Consider the following 24006-nt stretch of genomic DNA (forward strand, 5'->3'; position numbering starts at 1 on the left):
TCTGTCTATTTTATCAGATCTGAGAAACCAACTAATCATCTCAATCATATTTTTACTAATTACACTGGAGTTATTTTCCATATATCTAATGATCTCTTGGGTTGACTAAAACCGTCTTAAGAATATATAATAAAGGCAAGCTTTGAAGAAAGAGTATGCTGCACTGGCAAGAGAACCGTTTGAAGTACTTTGACAACAAGGAATGAAAGGGAGCAAAAGAGAACGCCGAATTTAAAGCTGATCAAAGCAGTCAAGGGCAAAGCACTAAAACAACGACTGCAAAGAGATGCATTTCCTCAACTGGGAGACAGGACGCAATTAGGGTACACAGCCAGAAGCAGCTTCATCGGTCCTTCGTTATGGGTCAATGTTTATGTTCCTCATACTCTTCATAAAAACATTGCACACTATTGACTTATTTGTCCATTACATCGCAGACATTTTTTATAAGATGTCCCAATAGTCCCACAGAATCTCTATTCACTGAAATATTGTATCTAATATTAATATTTGTAATATTGGTTAGCACTGCACATCAAAAAGGTTGCTGGTTCCAGTCTCAGCTGGGACAGGAGGCATTTCTGTGTGAAGTTTGCATGTCAGAGCCGCACTATTCTTAAAGTGACAGCGCGCAATTTTCCTGCTGCCGCCTGTTTTTATCATAAATCAAACAACAGATGGAGAAAATCCCTCACTGCTCTTGACTGAAGGACTTTTGTAGTTTTTATTTCTTACAGTGAAAATGCTTAAAGCACGGCTTGTTTCATATTTTTATTCTATTGTATTTATTTCCCTTTCCTCATTCACAGGGAGGAAAATAACTGTGCATATATACAGTTCAAGTCAGAATTATTAGCCCTGCTGAATTATTAGCTACCCTTTCCCCCCAATTTCTGTTTTATGGAAAGATTTATTTTCAACCCAATTTTTAAACATAACAGATTTAATAACTCAGTTCTAATAACTGATTTCTTTTATCTTTGCTATGATGACAGTACATTACATTTTGCTAGACATTTTCAAGATACTATTATTCAGCTTAAAGCGACATTCAAAAAGGCTTAATTAGTGTAAGTAGGCAAGTCTTTGTATAACAGTAGTTTATTCTGCAGACAATCAAAAATATATATTGCTTAAGGGGGCTAATAATATTGAACTATTAAAATAGGTTTCAAAATATTTAAACCTGCTTTTATTCTAGCCGAAATAAAACAAATAAGCCTTTCTCTATATTATAGGAAATACTGTGAAAATTTCCTCTGTTAAACATCATTTGGGAAATATTTATACATAAAAAAAATTCAGAGGAGGGCAAATAATTTTTACTTCAACTGATATTGGTTTTGAATAATCGTGATTATGATTTTCCCATAGTCGAGCAGCCCTAGTTTCCTCTAGGTCGGGGGGGTCACCAATCTCGGTCCTGGAGGGCCGATGTCTCTCCAGGATTTAGCTCCAACTTGCCTTGACACACCTGCCTGGGTGTTTCATGCATACCTAGTAAGACCTTGATTAGCTTGTTCAGGTGTGTTTGATTAGGGTTGGAGCTAAAATCTGCAGGACACCGGCCTTCCAGGAACAAGTTTGGTGACCCCTGGTGCTACTGTTTCCCCCAATGTCCAAAGACATGCGGTGAACTGTGTAAGCAAATTGACCGTAGTGTACGTGTGTGTGTGTGTGTGAATGAGTGAGTTTCCCAGTGATGGGTTGTGGCTGGGAGGGCATCTGCTGCACAAGCAGACTATGCCAGAGTAATTAGCAGTTCATTCCACTGTGGCGATGTTCGAACCAGCGACCCAGCGACCTTCTTGCTGTTAGGCAACAGCACTACCTACTGCGCAACTGCCTCGCCACCTTGGAATTAGACAAATTAAAAATAAGCATCCATGCTACATGTACTGTATTTAGTACCAAAGTCCCTTTAAGGCAAGTCATTTCACTCGGTGGCCATCTTTGAAATGCATTCTGGCATTCTGTTTGAATGGGGAAACACCAAATTCTCCAAAACTGTTAGCCAAGCTTACGATTATATATTTGGAAACACCAATAAAATTAAACAACAACCGTCTCATAAGTTTCATTTGTAAACCTCCAAATCAAACAAAATGGCCTTTTTTTTCAAGTTGACCTAGCTAATGCGCATGCGCACTTACTAAACAAAACTAAACAAGATCACGACAACAACCTTATTTATGCCCATTCTACACATCCTCTAAATAATGCTTCATCAGATCGTGCCGCTCTTCTGAAGTAATTCACAACTTGTTCTTGATGCCGACTATCCTCCAGAAATGAAAGTGACTCTTTGTGGGTATTTTTTGTAGTTGCTGTCATGTGATGTGCATTTGACTGTACCTCGCGTTTGTGTCAAACAGATTACAAAATCAAACAGCTTTTGTTTTCATACTCACTGTTACCAAGTACAGTTGGTTCATTTAAAAGTAGAGGAATTTTTAGCTTTATGTGGATACAGTTCTTATGTCTGTGAAGCAAGTAATCGCTGAGATTGTGTGAAGAGTGTGTTTGTTGACCACATAAACAGTTGTTAAAGCACACATCTGGTCCGAGCTTCTCCCCTCAAAAAATGTCAGACTACAGCGAATGATGATTGGTTCCTGTACTTGTAGGTGGGGCTTCATTTGCTATACTAACCATTACAATTTTCCCCATTCAAAACTATATAAGTGACTGGTATTGTGTATCTTTGGTTGTGTCCTTGTTCAAATTATGATTAAAATGCATTGTTTGCGTTAATTTCAAATGGCTACATGTTTGGTTAAGTCCAGTTCTTCAGATTTTTAAGCTTTGGTCTTACATAAAAAATCATCATAATTTGCCAATTTGCTTAAAAAAAATTTTTTTCCCTTCTTTTTATCATTATCAAAGAGTTTACCTTTCCCCTGAGTTTTGAATTACCACTGCCAATTAATTATTTTAATGTCAGACTTTGTTGTAGTTCAAGTTCATAAAACCCTCTGTAAAATAGCTGTAAATCTTTCGACTAATCTGTGCACTTCCTGAATAAAGTTTTTGTCTAACGTGAACACTGTCCAACTGAATCAGAATCATGTACCCAGCAGCCCAGTAGTTTGTTTTGAAAATTCAGTATAGCGTTTATTGATGAATTTTGAGAAAACGTCTGATGCAAGCGCTCGTCATAAATGGAAGAATGATGTAAACGGGATGTCATGTGGACATCTCCCTGAAAGAAAGCAGCACACAAGCACAGCGTGAACGAGAGATGGGAGCAGAGAGAGGGGTTTATAACAGCACTACAATGCTGATTTGAAATACTGGCATAGTTTCAGCATTCACATTCAATTAATGTGAATGCCCGGTGCCAGTATCAGGAGACAGCGGAACAGTGCAACCAAACACCAGACCCACAGTTATAAACACTGACATGATGGAGAAGAATGTCTGACTGAGACATTTTTGTGTTTATTTCATTTTAAAATGAAAATGCCTTGTGAATGTTGGTGTATTTGTCACAATTCACTGGTACACAAACAGGATCTATCTGTCTGTCTGTCTGTCTGTCTGTCTGTCTGTCTGTCTGTCTGTCTGTTTGTCTGTCTGTCTGTCTGTCTGTCTATCTATCTGTTTATCTATCTGTCTGTCTATCTGTCTGTCTGTCTGTCTATCTATCTGTCTGTCTGTCTATCTGTCTGTCTGTCTGTCTGTCTGTCTGTCTGTTTGTCTATCTATCTATCTGTCTGTCTGTCTGTCTATCTATCTGTCTGTCTATCTACCTGTTTTTCTGTCTGTTTGTCTATCTATCTATCTGTCTGTCTGTCTGTCTATCTATCTGTCTATCTATCTGTCTGTCTATCTACCTGTTTTTCTGTCTGTCTGTCCGTCCGTCCGTCCGTCCGTCCGTCCGTCTATCTATCTATCTATCTATCTATCTATCTATCTATCTATCTATCTATCTATCTATCTATCTATCTATCTATCTATCTATCTATCTATCTATCTATCTATCTATCTATCTATCTATCTATCACTAAAGCTGTCTAACCTTGGCTTAATATCAGGTCAGTGATGATTTAACTTTAACCAATCAAATCAGAGGTGCCCACACTCTGTCGTGGAGGGCAATGATATTCAAGATATTTAGCAAAGGAAGTAATGTTACATAATACAAAACAAATGAAAATACAAGTCTGAACTAGGATTTGACTGGACGGTGATACGTGGTCACTGTATTTCATGACCAGGTTTCTGACTCATGTTCATCCTTCAGAGCATTTCCTTCCATTAAGAAAAAGAAATGCCAATTATATTTTGATTGTAATGTATTTACCATTCATATTTATTAAACACATTTCAACGCTGTCCACAACAATAAAGATTCACCCAAAATAATGAAAAATACAAACTTCTTTTTTTTTTTTGTTAAACATTAAAGAATAATTTTTGAAAAGAAATCTGAAAACCTGTACCACTGACTTCCATAGTAGGGAAAACAAACACTGAAAGTCAATGGCTACAGGTTTCCATCTTTCTATAAAATATCTTATTGTTCAACAGAAATAAAAAAAACCTAAACAAGTTTGGAACAAGTAACTGAGTAAATAATGACAGAATTTTCTGTTTTGGTTGAAATATCCCTATAAAGACATATTAAATATATAAATTTGCTAGAACCATTTGCCACCAATTTAACCATTTTTTTAATATTAATTTTGACTCGGAAGAGAAAAGGTAATTTCTTAGCTTAGGTCTACACTCTGACTGACAACAATATTATCAAATACACTAAAAACAATTAAATAAATCTACAATAAAAGCAATCCATGTTGTATGTGTGTTTTCATACCTCATTTAATGATTTACATCTCTACCATCAGCAGCTAAACATTACACGTTTACACTCTTAGCCTCAGGATAACTTAGCAAAGTTTAACAGCAGTAATACAATACTTACTGCCTTATTTCCTGCTTCATCACAGACTAAACCTTGCCATTTGAGAAATGATTATTTTGTACTCAATCAGTATATGATTATCAACCACTAATCGACACTTTAGAAATATTTTTATTATAAACAGTTAACTATGGTGCTAGCAATGCCAAGGTTATGGATTCAATTCCCAGGGAATTACAAGCAAGATCCTTGTACTCAGACTCAGACTCAGATTTATTATCCCGTTAAGGAAACCAAAATTGCAACAAGGTGCCATAACACAAGCAAAGTTCCATGTACACATTAATAAAATATTACCACACAACATCCATACATCAGTATGTAGATACATCCCCCTCCCCCTGGACTCATTTAATGACCTAATGGCCACCATTATAAAAGAAATGTCCTGCAAATAGGAACCCTAAAACGACGTCCTGATGGCTACAGCTGAAATACAGAGAACAATGGGTGATCCGGGGTGCATAGGATACCCTGAGCTCTCTTTAGAACATAATTATGGTAGATTACCATTGGACCAGTCTGGTTAAAACCAATGATCTTGCCTGCCACCTTCACCAGGCTGCTCAGCCTGTTCTTGCTTGACACTCTCAGATTACCGTACCAAGCTACAATGCAAAAAGATAAAATAGATTCAATAAATTGTTTATAAAACAGCTTCATCATAGAGGTACATACCTGAAATGATCTAAGTTTCCTCAGAAAAAACAGTCTTTGAACTTTTTTATAGACAGCCTGGGTGTTAGGTTGAAATGTCAACATATTATCAATAACGACCCCGAGATATTTATGTGTGTCAACAATTTCAATTTTGTACTTTCAATTCAACTGGATAAAAGTGCCGGCCAAATTCATAAATGTAAATGTCATTCAACTGGCATCTCGCTCCCTTTAGCATCAGTTCTTAAGATCACTGACATGTATTTCAATAATTCCTCCTTATCATTCATTCATTTCCTGTAAGCCCACGCGAAGCCACCTGCTTAGGTAACTAAGAACACCTCCTCTTATCAGACAAGTGTTGAGACAGACGATCTCATGTATTATAAAGAGTGCCCCAGAACAAAAAAAATTCAGCTTCTGACACACATTTGTTATCAACGGGATGGATTATTTGTCAAGCCAACATATGCCAAGACTGATAGGAAATAGGGCTGCACAATATATTCAAATATCGCAAATGTGCATCTCACAATACATACATCACAATGGTTTGCAATAAATTAAGTATCTTTGTGTACCTGGCATGCCACAAGTATACCCCCTCTGAAAGACTTGACAGAAATCAGGTAATTTAGTTGATTGTCAATGCACATATCTGAAACCAAGCAGAGCGGACATCTTGTTTTTTTTTTTTTTTTTTTTTAAACTAACTGTTTTAATTTGGTTATTAAAATGCTGCATGACCGAGCAATCAAGCCATGTTAAAAATCAACAAAAACCCGGGTATACTTAAAACAAAAATAAAGGATAAACTGAAATGATCCCATTTTAAATCAAATCCAGACAAAATTAAGTTCTTCTTGAGTTCATACTCAGGAACGCAGTAATGTACAGTAATGTAATTCATTGATTTAGGACCTCATTTTACGGCCAATACAGCATCAATTCGCCTTGGGAATGACAGATACAAGTCAGGGTGTTTTAACATTTGGTTCATTTGCCTGGACCGTACCCAAGTTCGATTGTCCCCCCTTGCCACCTTCTCAGCTGGTTTGTGTTCACACTGTCTTTTTTCCTGCTGAACCCCGGTGCGCTTGCGTCATCGAACTTCTGTTTTGTTTACGGCTGTTGCTAGGTGACGGTCACAAAAGCAAATCGCCAAAATGGAAAGACGTCCACACATCGCAGTCAAAAATATTCTATAATTATTATATAAAATTATTATAAAAATATTATAAACGTTCAGAACATAATGTAGTGTCTGCAGAAGCTGTGTTTGGAGAAGACAAGCAGATACTATCTCTGTGTTTGCTCTGGCCCAGTCCCGCTTGTCCCCAAGGTGCAGTATGTGATACACAAACACACACGATAGTTTGTTGTACTGTTGGAGGTCCACTTCCATTATTTGGTACGATTGCATTCACACTAGAAGTGAACAGGACCAGAGTTTGTGTGAACCGTACCCCAGACCCCCTCTTTCAGGCAGACTCAGGTATGGTTCATGGGTGCGCACTCGAGTTCAGAAGACACGTTCCCGTGTTAAACGTACCGTACTCTGACATCAAATGAACCTGGGTGTGCACCAAAAGTGCTAGTGTGAAAGCACTCTCAGTGGCCAGAGGTATTTTGAGCCATTCTTCTTGCAAAATAGTCATTACGTGATACTGATGAAGGAAAATATTTCCTTACTTCCCCAAACACCCCAAAGTGGCTCAATAATATTTAGATCCGGTGCGGGCCATGGGAAATGTTCATGTTCATCAAATCATTCTGTCACCAGTCTTGCTGTGTATTGGTGCATTATTATCCTAAATTATTATTCTAAAACACGCCACCACTTTCAAGATATTATGTTTGAACCATGGCATTTTATAATGAGCAGTGTTTGGCAAGCTACTTGAAAAATGTAGTGAGCTATGCTATTAGCTACTCTCCTTAAAATGTAGCTTAACTACACTAAAAGCTACCCCCTGGGAAATGTAGCAAGCTAAGCTAAAAGCTACAAGGCAAAAGTAGCTCAGCTACATCCAAGCTATTTTTGCCATTTTTATTTTGAAATCGAAGCAACCAAGTCAATCATATCTTAGTGATCAATAAAACTGTCAATGAAACATGAGGCAGAATAGTTTAGTTCAGTTATTTACTTTAAATAATATGCTGTACTAAACAGAAACACATTATAGTATAACAGCTAAAACAAAAAATCCAATAAAACAGGTGTTTCACATTTAAAATACTATAGTAAAGGGATTTTTTAAAATTATATATATATATATATATATATATATATATATATATATATATATATATATATATATACACATGTTATTGCATCTTAACATCAAGCAAGTTTCGGTTGGCGACATTGCCAACCAGAGGTGGCAGTAACGCACCAAAAAGTTTGTTGTCGAACACCGTAAAACCGGAAGAAGAAGAATTCCTCATTCTAGCCGGTAAAGTCTAGGGCTGTTTCTCAATTCCAAGAACGGACTTGCCTTCTTGTGGAGATCGGTCTTGCCAGGTGTCCTCGGAAGAACGAACTAAGGAGACCACGAGGACAGAGAACGCGTCCTTTGAGAAATGGGATGCTGCATTCTTCCTGATGGTCATGTGACCTTCACGCGTTTTAAATGGAAATTATTTAAACATTACAGCACTCAAACAATGATTTATTGTTTCCCCCCAAAATATATACTTTGCATAAAAACATTAGAAATATACTCTGCACAATATAAATAAAACAGATTTTAATACGAATTTCAGCAAACAAACAACTCTTAATGTGTTTATTCCTTTATTAAGATGTTCATGGTAATGTTTACTTTCACCGTTTCATTTAGGGAAACTCCTAGGGTAAACAAGTGATATCTCTGAACTTTAATAATAAATCTAAATAAAATGCTGCGCTTCCCACCTCCAGTCGCAATGACTTCTGGGACTTCCAGAGCGAGTTCGGTGCTCAAGTCTGCATCAGTGGTCCTCGATATCAAGAACACATCCGGGAAGTTTCACGCGTCCTCCGTACTTGCGGTCTTGAGTACTGGAACTGAACTTAGGCAGCTGATGATGACGTTGCACGAGAACACGAGGACCGCTGAAGAACGCATATTGAGAAACAGCCTAGATCAGATATGCGGCCGACCGGAAGTGCACTATGCACATTAATAAAGCAGCATTTTTTTATAACACTGTGTAACAATAATTTATATTTTTAACGTAATGTGAGGGTAGGGTTTAGGGTTGGGGTGGGGGTAGGCATTTAAAAAGAAATTTTATTGGGTTATTTAATAGATAACATAACTAATACTCGGTACAACAACTGTTTTTACATTACTGTGACGGTTGCGTTTAGGGTTGGGGTGGGGGTAGACGTTAATAAAATAAAACAAATGAGATATTTAATAAATAATAGAAATAATTCTCGTTAACTTCCGGCCGCAAACGTATCCGCTCTAGCAACAACCATTCTAGCCATCATATAAATTTACTATCACTGGCTACACACTGGCCTCACAGCTCCGTGAATGTCGGTGCCGTCACTTATTGATCCGTGATCTGTAAATATAGATTGTGTGGACGCTACTGCGCTACTTGACTGATAAAATAGCTTCGCTACTGAAAAGCTATTTGATTTAGAGAGTAGCGACGCTCCTGCAAAGCTACTGAGAAATATAGTTAAGCTAGTAACTTCACTACTTGTAGCAATGCTACTGCCCAACACTGATAATAAGTGGCTAAAAATGGTCTTAAAATGACAATAATATCGTTTATCACAATATATTTTGGTGCAATATATCATACAACACAAAATATATATTATGATAGGCTTACTCATTGGTGAACTCCCAGTGCAGGGATACAACCACACACTCTCCCATTCACACACACTTGGTCATTTTAGTTAATCTAACATTTACTTATACCGCAGGTTTCTGGACTGTGGTGCAAACCGGAGGAAAGCCACACAGATATATGAGGAGAATATGCAAACTCAACCCAGCGAGTGTCTTGCTGTGAAGCAACAGTTCTAACCACTGAGCCACTGCACCACCCATTAAAGTACTTGTGAAGCATTAAAATATTAATAAATGAGGAACAAAAACGTATCTAACTGCTAGAAATGACCCTGCTTTGTTTACACAATCAAATCTCATTAGCGGTTAAATCTGAAACTACGCAATCAGTCACAAGACATAAGACTTGCCCAATGACCTCTTAAACCAAAGATGACGTAATGGTTTTACATTTTAAACTGAACTTGTTATATGAGCATGTTGATCTCTTTTGCTTTAACTACCAAATAATTAAAAGATTCCTAAATAAGAAATCCTGACTTCAGAGGGCTTAAAAATGTGTAATTTTTTAAATGATTTATTTACTGAAGTTGTATCTGTCTGGTTATATTTTGTGATTTATACAGTTAATCTTGTCAACTGCCTAGGTTAATGGTTAAGGGACGGTCACAATACACATTTTGTTCATTTGACTTCCATTCATATGCATGCAGACACTGTGGACAGGAAATGCAAATTCTTCTCAATTTCATTGCAGTCCAAAGTTCACGGAAGGAGTACTTTACTGTTCCATGCAAATTTGGATCATGTGAAGACATGTGACCAGTAAAATATTGGTGTGACCAGTTACTCGAATTAAAATAACACCAAGTCTAAAGAACAGCAGTGTTGCAGTAAGGGTCGGTAGACTGCATTGTGAGAGTATTAAATGTGGAATTGTGCTTTAAAAAACATCCCACAGAGTGTGACATCCTATTGCAACATTGGAATGCAGAAATATTCTGTGCTTTAGGGTCACATCAAGGCTGGTCACCAACTGTGTTTTCGTGGTTAAATAAGAAAGACAAAGGAAAGTGAAACAAGAACCAAACATTAGCCAAGAACAAAAAGCCAGGACCAGAAATATCAAAAAAGCTTCAGCGTTTTTTTTTTTTCCTTGAGTAATTAAATGTAACAAATAAATTACAGAAAGTCCATATGCATTCTTTATTTAACATTTAGAATCATATCTTAACAAATGGATCATACCCAATATACCTTGTATGACTCGAAATGGGGGTATCCTGGCTGAAAGTTTGTAGTTCATTAATAGAGTTTTAATATGCTTTGGCTTACTGACACCTCATTAGCAAGAGGAGGCTACTTTTTGCACTTGACAATAGCCCCTTTAACACATACAGACCTTTCCGGAAAATTACCGGCAGTTTTTCAGAAAGGTCTGTATGTGTGAACAGACCCTTTTTGAAAATTCCGGAAAGAGAAGTTGTTATTACTGGTAATTTGCCGAAATGCTGCTCTGTGTGAACGCAGAAGGAAGATTGCCGGAAAGAGCACGTTCACGTCTAGAAGGCGCTGACATGAAACATCTACTTTAGCCAATCAGAACAGTCACATTCACGTCCATGCGGTTTATGAAAATAAAAGCTTTTGAATATTTTTCCAGACACATTTAGCTGCTAGATGTTAGTCAAATACAGTGTTGCCAACTTAGCGACTTTGTCGCTATATTTAGCAAATTTTCAGACCCCCCTAGCATCAAAATTTTTCAAAAATGCGACTAGAGACAAATCTAGCAACTTTTTTGGGTGTTACCGGAGATTTTTATAGACTCTCATGTGTCTGTACTGTACCCTTCCTACTCTTCTCAACAAGCTGCGGATGATGCCACCTACAGCAGCCTCTCCCACCTGCAGCTTGAGAGTAGATCACTCCTCTGCATACAGAAGGCAAATGATTCAGCACCGCGAGTGTGAGGTATTTCCCTTGTACAATCAAACCGATCTGCTTCTCTTTTGTTTTGACCATTTATTCTTTTCTTGTTCACAATCACAGATATTTTAGTGACAGTTTCGAAACTTGTCTGAGTTTATTACGTCTGAGAGACTACTCCACATTCATTACACATCTATACTGATATACAGTGTTCAAACAGCAATAAATTTAGTTAAATTGACATGCATATGTAAAGTGTAGTGCAAATATAAATACCGCTTTATTAACCATAGGCTATTAAACAGACTGAAACGCTTGGATGTGATGGTTTCACAGCTTAGCGCCTTTAAATAGTTGGCAACACTGGTCAGATAACATTTCTGTTCCTTCTTAATGCCAACTGTGTAAAAAAAAGTTATCGATAAAATGCTTATGATAAGCCGATGTTTGTTTACCTTCAAACCTGCTGTGTGTGCACGTAAAGCAGCCATTGAGCACCAGCACACACACATATTATAAACATCTCGACTTAGAATAGTGTTTCTCTATATGTTTTTATCGAAGTTGTTCACAATCCTTATCCATCCACAGAGTTTGCAATGTAGTCAAATGTTTACAAAATACAAAGCCAGAGCTCATTTCTGGTTAATGATGTCAGAAGTTACCGGTATTTTGGAATGGATGTGTGAATGGTATTTTCCGGAAAATTCCGTAATGCACTTGTCTGTGTGAACAGCGCTTTTTTGAATATACCGGTTGAGTTGTTTTTATTTAACGGTATCACTGTGTAAAAAGGAGCTAATGCTTATTAAAATGTTTTTATTTTTATTTTTTACATGTTTGATTAACTTTTCTAGTTTCAAACCCTACTGAAAAATAAACAAATTCTCCAGCAGCTATCGTAAAAATAATCTAAGATCAATGCAAAAAGAGTTTCTATCACCAGAAGACTGGTCAAAGGGCAGTGGCTGTTAAGGATTAACAAAACACTTTCTGGATAACCGCACTGCTATCGCAACCAGGACAAAGACATCACTGTTGTGAAACCACACAGAACATGACAAAGCAGACAACCCAAGATGCAGACCTGAAAGTGGATTGTGAACATAATCAGATGACTAATCTGAGCAGAACAGAAGCAGATAGAGTGAGACAGATGCAAAAAAACAGACCATATGCAATCAACACTCAGGTCTGGGCCCACTTTTGCTCTGCCATGACTGCATTTATTATGTAATAAAACACACATACTTTGCTGTATGGTGCTACAAATAAAATTAAAAGAACATACCCGTGATAAGAGAAATGTGAAGTGTTATCACACTGAGATGTTTTAGGAAAAGAGTAGTTCTATGTAATTCTAATAAAAATATGTTTGCAATTAAAACAAAATTTTACATGTTATATTAAAGAGCCTCTTATAGGGGTCTCCAACAACAGGCTGATATGCATGCATAATTATCCCAGTGACTCCCATATGATTCGTTCAGTGATTCATTTGTTCCCAAATCCCTCCTTAGCGCAATTTTAATCTGCACTGATTGGTCAGATGACTCCGTCTGTTGTGATTGGTCGACTGTGTTTAGCGTAAGACAGAGAGAAATGCCCAGCACAGCTTATCAACAAGTAGTCAGGGTGCAGAGTGTATGTGTGAGCCCAATGCAGGAGTGTATTAAAGCAGTGCAGTTTAACACCAGCATATTGCTCTATTCTTAACCATAAAGAAAAACAGTGACGCACCTTCAGTATTAATCTACACAGTGGCAAAAGCTGAACTATTTTAAAACTTGACTGCCACGAGTGTGTAGGAACAGCTGATAGTGGCCATAGCAACGACAAACAACAGTAGATCGCGAGCTCTCAAACGCATTTAAATCTGTAAACAATGCAGCATGCGTTCCATTTTTAACAAAGCTGTAGACACGATATGAGAACGAGGCATCCATTTTAATCGCATTTACTTACAATTGTAAAATGAAGGATGAAACTGATCCATGAACTGTGTACTGTAAAGTTCCTGTCAAGCTCCGACAAAGTCCCACACATCAATAGTCTTTTCTGATTATCTTCCTTTAACAAACAGCATACAAATCCCTAGTTGTAAGCGTGTAGATTGCTGAAGCACTCATCAGAAAAATGACAGGAACACAGCACAAGGCTAGAGCTGTAATGCTGAGGTATTTTTGCAAAAATAAACTTTACAGCCTTAGGTTTGGATAGGGAAAATAACTCTAACTTTCGCTCACACTTCAGAGCACAGTGTCTTCACGACATGATCCACTCGAGGTCTGCTACAGAATTTGTAGTGTTTGTGGGCGGGGCTGGCCGTTTTCAAATTTCCCAGGTCTGCGTACGCAAAAAATGGGCAGGGCATGAGTTCTGTATCAACGTCATGCCGGCACGGCTAAAGACTCGTTACCGTGTCGATTCTTTTGAACCAATATAAGACGACTCTTTTATAGATGAATTAGTTTTAAACATGGTGCACTTTCAAATTTAAGCCTTAGTTGGATATTTCACTTCACTTAGAGCTGTTACACACTGCACGAAAAACCCATAAAAGGGGCTCTTTTAATTACGCATTTATGTCTTTACATCATGGACTAAAAAGTCATAACATGTTAGTTGTAAAGTACGCTTGACCTCCAGAAACACAGTGCCATTGTGTGTCTGTAAGCAGCAGTCATAATACGCCAACTGTGTCTAGTTCTGAAATACAAAGTCGCTTCAGAGGAAGAGAATGTCATTAAATTCTGAATGATAATCTGATTAAAAAGGCCTTGTTTTCTTAATAAATGCAAAATAAGACATGGGATATTTATTCAAAAGCAAAATAGTGCCAATAATAATTTTAGAATATTTGTTTTATTTAAATAATGTTTGTTTGTTTCTTTCTAATTGGACATCTCGTCTTTTATAAACATCCCACAATTATACATGATAATACTGCTCCGCAGCATCACACTCGTCTTTTGTAAAAAAAAAACATACTGGGACTGCTAAACGAAAAGCAGGGAATGTGACCTGAATAACAATGAATATTTTTTTTAATTATGTATTGAGGATGAGAAAACGCTGTAACTATGGATACCCTGAGTGAGATCAGTTTCCCCACAGGCTCAGGTCTATATAATGAGCTCATTAAGTGTATATGTAAAGAGACCTGATGAACCACACAAGTCCATTGGTTAAGGAGAATTAACCACAAAGTAATCCCAAGCTAGTCTGTAATATAATTAGTTTAAATACTTCTTAACAGTTAGTTAAAAGTAGCCTGTAGATGTATTTACTGCTATATGAACAGGGGAACATTATATGAAAATATGCAAATGATTTTATAACACCCTACCTTAGACATTACACATTTTTATATGAGATTAATGTGATAAAATCACTTACCAAACATTGGTTTGTCTAGGGTTATATCGGCAAAATGCTGGTTGGTTTTGCTCACTTATGTTCTGTTTTCCTATTAAAGTTTAACCAGAAAATACATGTCATAATTGCAGTATCCATAAAGCACTGTTTACACAAGGCAAACAGAAGGAGCTCCTTCACCAAGTTGTATTAGTTAAAGTGCCTCTATTATGCTATTTTGAATTTAACCATTCATGCAATGTGTAATGTAGCTGTTTTTGAATGTAAAACTGCTAAACTAAATTTGTAAAAAGAATTAAGCACAACAAATAAACTTACAATCTGAATCTGAACTGCCAAAATAAATCATCAGCGAATCCAGGTTTACTTTTGCAATAGTCTACACATCCAAATTTAATTTGCATAATGAACAAACCACCAACTATTCCAGCATGTTTTACTCAGCGGATGCCCTTACAACAGCAACCCAGTACTGGGAAACACCCATACACTTTCACATTCACACACACACTTGCACACTACAGCCTATTTAGTTCATCCAATTTACCTATGGCGCATTTCTTTGGACTGTGGGGGAAACCGGAGCAACCGGAGGAAACCCACGCCAACATGGGGAGAACATGCAAACTTCACACCAAAATGCCAAATGGCCTAGTCAGTACTCAGGAACCAGTGACCTTCTTGCTGTGAGGCGACAGTGCTAACCACTGAGCCACTGTGCTGCCATATCAGATCATGTCCACAAAAAAAAATCTATATTTAAGTCACTTATCTGCTCTGTTAGTCTGAGACAAACAAAAATAAACAGAAAGAAGAAAGAATGAGCTTCTTTTTTTACAGACAATAGCCACAAACATTTGAACAGTAAAATCAGTGTCCATCATGTACGCTGGATTTAGAAAGAACTCTGAAAAGAGGGTGAGATATTTTTCCTTGCTCAGCTTTGTAGCCTTTAAGATGGATTTATACTTTTGACTAGCGCTGCATCGTGTACCTATGCGGACTACGCGAGACCTCACAAAATGGACGAAGCTTTTATACTTGCTGTGTTTTTTGATATTCTTTAAAACTACAGGGGGTGGTAAAAAAAAAGAAACTGACCGTGAAGTCAGACGGAAAAACAGAGAAGTAAAAAGTTTCCGGAACTACTTCATATCATTAATATCATTCAAGATTTTTATACAAATTATTTTTTATGAATTATTTTTAAGATCAGTCAAGATTTTTCATTTAAAGTTCAAACTTTAATACATCACTTGCTTCTGTTCATATCTCGTAAAGTTTTACCTATGAAAGTTTATTAAAATATTGATAATAAGAGAACATGGGTTGCTCTATAAATATATTCTGTATTATGGCAAGATTAAAAGCAAAAAAAAGTACACTTACTAGAAAATACAGATGTTTTTTTTATAAATTTAACCTGCTCCAAAATTCACACATTACTGTCTGGCTAGTTTCTGTCCTCTTCTTATGATAAAAAGACAATAATTGTCCAACATTCCTGACCATTATCAACAATAAAGCCTAGAAAAACAGAGCATTAGTATATTGTAAACCGATAGCTTCAAATATTACTTTCCAGTTATCAAACAAATAATTTGTTCCTTAATTTTAGTTTTGCAACTATTCAATTGTTTCAAATTCAAAATTGTAACATACACTGAAAAAAAAATTAATATATGATTCCTTGGATTTACTATAAAATTTTACGTTAAGTGGTTGTAAACAATTTCTTTGTGTTGAATTTAAAAAAACAAATTAAGTTGAACATTATTAAACTTAATTTGTTTGTTAAAATTTAACACAAATAAATTGTTTGCAACAGTTTTGCATGCAACACTTTTTTTAGTGTATACGCCCTTGTAAAACCTATGGCTGGTGGAAAAACATGTTTCTGTAATTCTGTACCAGGGTCTCCACATTTGCCATGACCTCTTTTGGCTTAACAAACTTATCCCTCAGGCTTTTCCAAACTTTTAACAAAAACTTTCCTCCTTTCCAAAGACAAGTTAATAAATTAATTTATGTAACCACGTACACTGATTCTGCATATTTGACTAATTGCTTGACTTCACTTCCTGTATTGTACAAACTTATTGTACATTATACTTTTATAATGGCCATTACTGATTATTAAAACTGATAATCAGTTAACCAGTTCAACTCCGCGGACCCGGTACAGGGTCTGTGACGTCATCGACTTCCGCTTTAAGATTTCAAGGGCTAGCATTGCACCAGACCCCCTTATGTGGTTTCGTTTGAAAGTTTAGAATCTATATTTTATGCACATAGGAATCACTTTGGTTTTTTAATGTAATGTGCATAAGTAATACTTTATATGTCTGACGTGTTCCAAACACAGTGAATTATGTTTGATCAAACAAAAGAATAGTGATATATGAAAATAATGATCAATCCCTCTGGCTTGTATAGCACCTCTCATCAGTTGGAATACAATAACTTTTGCGTAGATTTTGGTAGAGACATTTTTCTTTTTTCCTATGATTACAGACATGTGCAGGAACCACCAAAATTGATTACAGCACGCTAGACCACACAGAACCTAAAAGGTACACTTTCAAATTTGAGTTTTTAAAAAATATATATATACAAATAGCGTCTCTTTTTTTTAGGTGTTTAATATAACACAGTCAACATATACAGTTATTATAAACACTTTCAATAGTGTTTTTTATGAAAATTCAAAGAGTTTTCTTTAAAATGATACCAAATCTTTGCATTTACACCTCTGCATGTGGATTTGAGTAGCTTTTAAACTTGGGTAGACAAAATCCAGATGGAAATCCCAAAATAACAGCAGAGTTTAACTGGTTAAAAAGAGAGGTATACGTTTTATATTTTCCAATAAAATTGAAAAGAGGAAGTTATGTTATTGACCTTATTCTTTAATGCGGAAGTACGCTCGTTTTTAAATTGTTTTATAACTTCCGATTCAGTTGCTTATTAGAGAAATGACTCAAACTACTTGCTCTACAGACAAGTGTTAGTACGACTATACGGACAAAGCAGATGAATATAATAAGAAAATATCAGTTTGCAACATCAAGCAGCATAATGAGCTGTTTTAAATGTCTAAAAATGAAAGGAAGTGAATGAGACCGGAAGTCTCTAGCCAAAAATAATCAAATGGCTGTGCCTGCTCGTAAGCAAAGAATAAGGTGAATAGGCTCCATTTTGTTATAAACATGCATACAGTAAAGATGAAGGTCATATAAATAGGTAACTATATGAGGCCTTAACATTTTTGATGTTAAAATGAAAAAAGGCAATACCTTACATCATTTTATTTTTATGTTTTCATTTTATTGTTATGAATGTAGCCATGGTGATGTGAATGACGTTATAAAGTACACTGCCCCCTTTAAAGATGTACCCGACGTATCCTCAGGAGTTTGTTTTCCATATCAATATTGCTCTGAATTTACAAGTAGGGCTGCAACAACAAATCAATTAAATCGATAAAAATTGATTACTAAAAGTGCTGGCAACGAATTACATAATCGATTCGTTGTTTTGTGTGACACGAGGACGATTGAATATTTAAAAAACACTTTAGTTCAGCGTGGAGCAGAATGAACACCGTCTCTCTCGTGCACTGATACAGAGTTCACCACCTCAATAGCCCCTTTCACACATACAGACCTTTCCGGAAAATTGCCGGCAATTTTCCGGAAAGGTTGTATGTGTGAACAGGTCCTTTTTGAAAATACCGGTAAATTCGTTCTGGCTATTTTCCGGAAAGAGAAGTTTCATTAGAACACCATTGAGAAGTTTCACACTGCGCTGTGTGAATGCAGAAGGAAGATTCCCGTAATAAGCGCGTGCACGTCTAGAACTAGCTGACGTGAGACGTCTGCTTTAGCCAATCACAACAGTCAGACGCATTTACGTCCGCGCGGTTTGTGAGGATAAAAGCCTTTGAATATTTTTCCAGACACATTTAGCTGCTAGAAGTTAGTCAGATCACGTTTATATGTTCTTCTTAATGCCAACTGTGTAAATAATCATCGATGAGATGCTTATGATAAGCCGTTGTTTGTTTACCTTCAAGCTTTGCGTGTGCCTGTGGAACAGCCTGTGAGCGCCTGCACACGCACATATTATGAACATCTCGACATGCGAAAGTGATCCTGCGAAAGTTGTTCACAATATTGATCATCCACAGAGTTTGTAATTTAGTCAAATGTTTACAAATACAAGCGCAGCCGTTTAAAGCTCATTTGTGGTGAATGATGTCAGAATTTACCGGTATTTTGGAATGGATGTGTGAATGCTCTTTTCCGGAAAATTTCCGTAACGTCCTCGCCTGTGTGAACAGCGCTTTTTTGAATATACCGGTAAAGTCTTTCCGGAAATTTTCCGGATATTTACGGGTATCACTGTGTGAAAGGGGCTATAGACAGGTATGAGGAGGAACAGAGTTCAACAGCAGGGTAAATCACTACTTTTGTTCTATTTTAAAGTGAGGACTGTAAAGTCCCTGGTGCTGGTGTTTTTACTCGTTTTCTAGCATCTAGACAAGCATGATAAAATATCGCTAGCTAACGAGCTTTGGTGCTGAGCCAGAGAAAAACGTATCATATTATCACAATTATGCAGTGTTTTAACAGCCTAATGCTTATTTTATGTTTTAGACATGTAAATACACACAAGTACTAGTAAAACAATACATTTAGAGTTTGTAAAACACACAAGAAAGTCTTTGGAAGTCTAACAATCCATTCAAATATAATTTGCTGATGTGCTTTATTCATATCAGATACACATAGTGAAAATAACTATAAAGTTGAATCCAGTCTTTTCTATGTTCACCAGCAACTTACTTGCATGTATTTTGGGAGTAATTGCGGTATATCACGTGACAAACCTGACATGTTGTCAAACCTGACGCGTTGCCACGGAAACATTTAGGTTGAGCGTTCTTAAATATAATGATTGCCAAACAAAACTGACTCCTGGTTCAAGAATATATTAAACTTACCAGAGAAAGGGTTAATAACAGAAGTAAAGCAGCAGTGATATAGTTACTTTGCATTGCAAGACTAAAGACACTTTTTATTCACTCGCCTTTTTTTGGATCATTCATTTTTCCATCTGTATAGCTGCACTGCAAAAAAGCTTTTCTTAGTCATTTTGTCTTGTTTCCAGTCCAAATATCTGAAAAATCTTCAATCAAGTCTAGACAAGAAAAATGGCATGAGAAAGTTAAGTGATGCCTAAAACTTCTGTTTGAGATGATATCTCATTCATTCATTCATTTTCTTTTTGGCTTTGTTCCTTTATTAATCCGGGGTCGCCACAGCGGAATGAACCGCTAACTCATCCAGGACATTTTTATGCAGCGGATGCCCTTCCAGCCGCAATCCATCTCTGGGAAACATCCACACACACACACACACACATTCACTACGAACAATTTAGCCAACCCAATTCACCTGTGCCGCATGTCTTTGGACTGTGGGGGAAACCGGAGCACCCGAGAAAAGCTCACGTGAACGCAGGGAGAACATGCAAACTCCACACAGAAACGCAAACTGAGCAGAGGCTCGAACCAGCGACCTTTTTGCTGTGAGGCGACAGCACTACCTACTGCGCCACTGCATCGCTGGATTGAAAACAGGACAAAACTACTATGTTTGTTTTTTGATTTTATGATTTTTATTATTATTATTATTATTATTATTATAATAACAGCTCAGGGATAAGCTTTTTTAAATAAAAGATTGGAAATGAATGCTTTTCTTGTTTTGTATTTTCATCCCCCTTCCCCCTTCCACACTGATACAGAAGCAGCAGCGTTTTAAAATGAAAACGGCCTCTTCAGTGTTTTCAAAACGCTCCATTTTCAGGGCTCGGAAACTCCGGGGTAGTGTGGTTTTAAAACGAAAACGTATTAGTGTAAACAGGGCCTTAGGTGCATGCTGGACAAATGATATAAGCTAAATACAGTAAGTAAAACATACATATAACCAGCAGCCATGATTAAACATACAGCACCAAATAAAATGTTAGAAATACAATCAAAAAACGCTGTATTCTTTCAGTTACCCCCTTTTCCGTGTATTTTTTAGGGGTTTTAACTTTATTGGGACAGGACAGTGAAGTCGAAAGACAGGAAAGCTTGGGGAGCAGAGAAAAGAGGACTGGCAAAGCACCTCGAAACAGGAATCAAGCTCAGGTCGCTATACTACTGTGTGCACACTAACCGCAAATCTAATAGTGCAGACAGTTTCCCCATTTTTAAATTGATTTAACCTATAGCCATGAAAATACTGTTTAAGCCTTGGAGGACTGTTTAAAAATGTAGAGCCTACAACTTGCAAAAACCCATATTAAATCCAAGATGTCTAACGTACTAATGGCAAGAGTTAATGCTAGTCATTTAGAAAGCTGTTGTATGCTTGATTAAAAAAAAAATAGTTTTGCTACATGCATTGTGCAAAAATACAGCAGAGCTAAGTATCATAGATGTGAAGACAAAACCAGCTCAGCTGATTAATTTCAGAGAGGTACCTGGAATCAATACAAATCACAATTTTAGCACTTACGTCGAGACCTTGGCCACATTCAGTCTCCATCTGCAACCGTGTCTGAGCATGGTGTCATGAATCACTTCAAAAGCCTGCAGATGGCAGAGACACACAACACTGCATTATTGTTCCATATTTTTGTCATGTGCTACAATGATTGAAAACACAGTAAATATTTGCTGATGCTCAACATGCGGGATTAAAACAATTGCAACGGCTGTATATGACATCAGAGTGAAAAATATATGGATTCATTTCGTACAACTTTAAATGTCTTTCAGAGCTTGAAAGTGATAGCTTACTAAGATGTTTCTAACATGAAAGAAAGAAAAACAGCTGAAACGTTCTTCCAAATATTTTGTCAGGTCAAAGATGACAGAATTTTCTTTTTAAAGAGAGTACGCTCATCTGAAAAAAATGTGACATTTCAGACATGTAAAAGGGCTGCATGACACAGTAAAAACGGACATTGTGATATATTGCTTTTCTGCAATATATTGTGATATGAATACAGTTTCACCAGATGACTTGAATAGCTCGTTGATTTTACATTGATAGCGATGAATTTGTAGGGGAGCATATCTGCAATATAAGAAATTGCAAGAATACATAACACAGTAGAGCAAAAGTGAAGTTACAAATGAAATACACAATGGTTTCTAGTTTTCTTTAGAGTCTAACGGCAGTCAGACACCAAAGTTGAATAATCAAAAACCACTATACACTCTAAAAAATATTGTTTAGACAAAACAAATAAAAATTAACGCAACAGTTTGCATTAATATATTCAAGTTATGACAACATCTGACAAAATGAGGTTCAGACAACAAACTTTATTATGTTAGCTAAATCTTTTCCTCTTCAATCAGAGGCATTTTTACTTAGCATAAACTCCATTTTTTTAAGTTGAGAACTCAAAAAAATAAGTTGTTTCAAATAGTTTTTTAAATTAAAATAGAAAACAAATCCAGTGTTTTGTGCGTAATTGCATGTTTTTAAGTTTAGAACCTCAAATACATTAAGTAGCTGTAATTGTTTAATTTTTTGTTTTATTTAGCAAATTTACTGTTCATGCTTGTATGAAATACATTTAACAACAGCATTTTTGTTTTTCAGTAATGTTTTTTTATAAGACAGGTTTTTATTGTTTTACAAAACAAAAACATGTAGTGTTGCATATTATCAGTATAAAAAACAGCAAAAAACATCAGTGTGTGGAAAAATACAAAACAACTCCATTAGTGTGGAAAAATTGAGTTATCAACCCAATTTCTTTGGGTTGCTACAAGTTAAATATTGTTTAACAGTAAGTGACATTTTTGTTTACTTTTAAATTAGCCAAATTTTTTAATTGATGTCATTTTCAATATTTTCCTGTTTTGAAAACTTAATAAAATTATTCTGGCAATTTAAAAGTTTTAATCTAATCAGCATTTTAGAATTTTTAAGTTACAATAATGTATTAAACTATGTAGTGGTAACAGACCTCTTGAGTTATTTTTTTAGAGTGTAGTATAGTCATTTTTTGTTAACTTAAGCTTTCTGTTTCCCTCTCCATATGCACTAGACACTTTTTTACAAACACTCCAGGTAGGCATGGGCCGGTATATGTTTCTGAAGTTATGATAACCTTGGATAAAAATACCACGGTTTTATGGTGTCACATAGGGCTGCATGATTCTGGCTAAAATGTGAATCAAATCAAAAGATTTTTTTTTATTTAAAATTGAGATCATGATTCTTTCTCACGATTCTTTAGATGTAAAATAAAGATTAATATGAGTAGGCTTTTATTATTGTTAATTCTCAAACATATCAACACCTTGGAATTATAAGGTTCTATCTGCGTTCTGAATGATTTTGAGATATTGATATTGACATCTTCGAAGAACTCATGATCTGCCTACATTAGTTTTGTACTTTTAGTATCAAACAATAATTCAACTTTTTAATACTAAATGTGTACAGAGCAATAAATGACCAATCAGGAAGCAGTATGCACACCAGCTGGTAGACGCTTTACTGAGTGCTCAGTGTTTCAGGCATTCTTCAGTATGTTCAGATGTGCTCTCAGTGCTGCTTGGCCTTTTTGTTCTGGCGTGTTACACACGCAGGTTAACATGCACGCTGCTGAGAGCTCTGTTTTATTATTGTCACTCAACACATATAAACATACAGACAACATGCAACTCATGCAATTTTTATGAGCTCTGCACATGTGCGTGTTTGACACAGCAAATAAAGGTGTATTTCAGAAACAACATCTGTGTCTTTATGCAACTTTGTGGCTGCCGTCAGTCAAATGTTCACAGAAATGTACTGCAAGTTGAAAGAGAGGGGTCCAGTCAGCTATATGCAAAATTTGATAAGCCCTCTTAAAGCTCACCTCTGCATAGAGCACCAGTGTCAGACAGGTTCAGGTACATTTTATAGTTTTAGATTCATGATTTTTTTGTTAATATGGATGGAAAAATATTCTGACACAACCATGCATATCAACACACCCATCTAATTTCTGAAATAAATTGACATTTTTGCTGCATTTACACTGCAGATCTTGACGGTATATTTCAGTTGAAGTCAGAATTATTAGCCTCCTGAATATTAGCAACCATTTTCCTCCCCAACTTCTGTTTAATGGAAAGAAGTTTTTTTGTTTAACTTATTTCTGAACATAATAGAATTATAGCTCATTTCTAATAACTGATTTATTTTATCTTTGGGTTTCAAAACATTTAAACATTATTTTATTCTA

General features: G+C 36.2%; 1 protein-coding gene across 6 annotated transcripts in view; it reads right to left on the bottom strand.

Moving 5' to 3' along the window:
• Positions 1-24006, bottom strand: part of tex2 (testis expressed 2) — a 55333-nt gene that overhangs the window by 28725 nt on the left and 2602 nt on the right. For 2 of the 6 annotated variants that reach the window (XM_087243449.1, XM_087243444.1), the window contains exon 2: positions 21270-21343. The exons of 2 other annotated variants lie outside the window; for them this stretch is intronic. The gene's annotated coding sequence lies outside the window, so the exon portion shown is untranslated. Of the gene's footprint in view, positions 1-14718; positions 14901-21269; positions 21344-24006 lie in introns of those variants that run through there. 2 more of the 6 variants (XM_087243448.1, XM_087243451.1) reach the window with 2 other exon arrangements.

This window comes from Danio rerio, chromosome 3 (assembly GCF_052040795.2).
Source record: "Danio rerio strain M-AB ecotype USA chromosome 3, GRCz13ab, whole genome shotgun sequence".
Taxonomy (NCBI): Eukaryota; Metazoa; Chordata; class Actinopteri; order Cypriniformes; family Danionidae; genus Danio; species Danio rerio.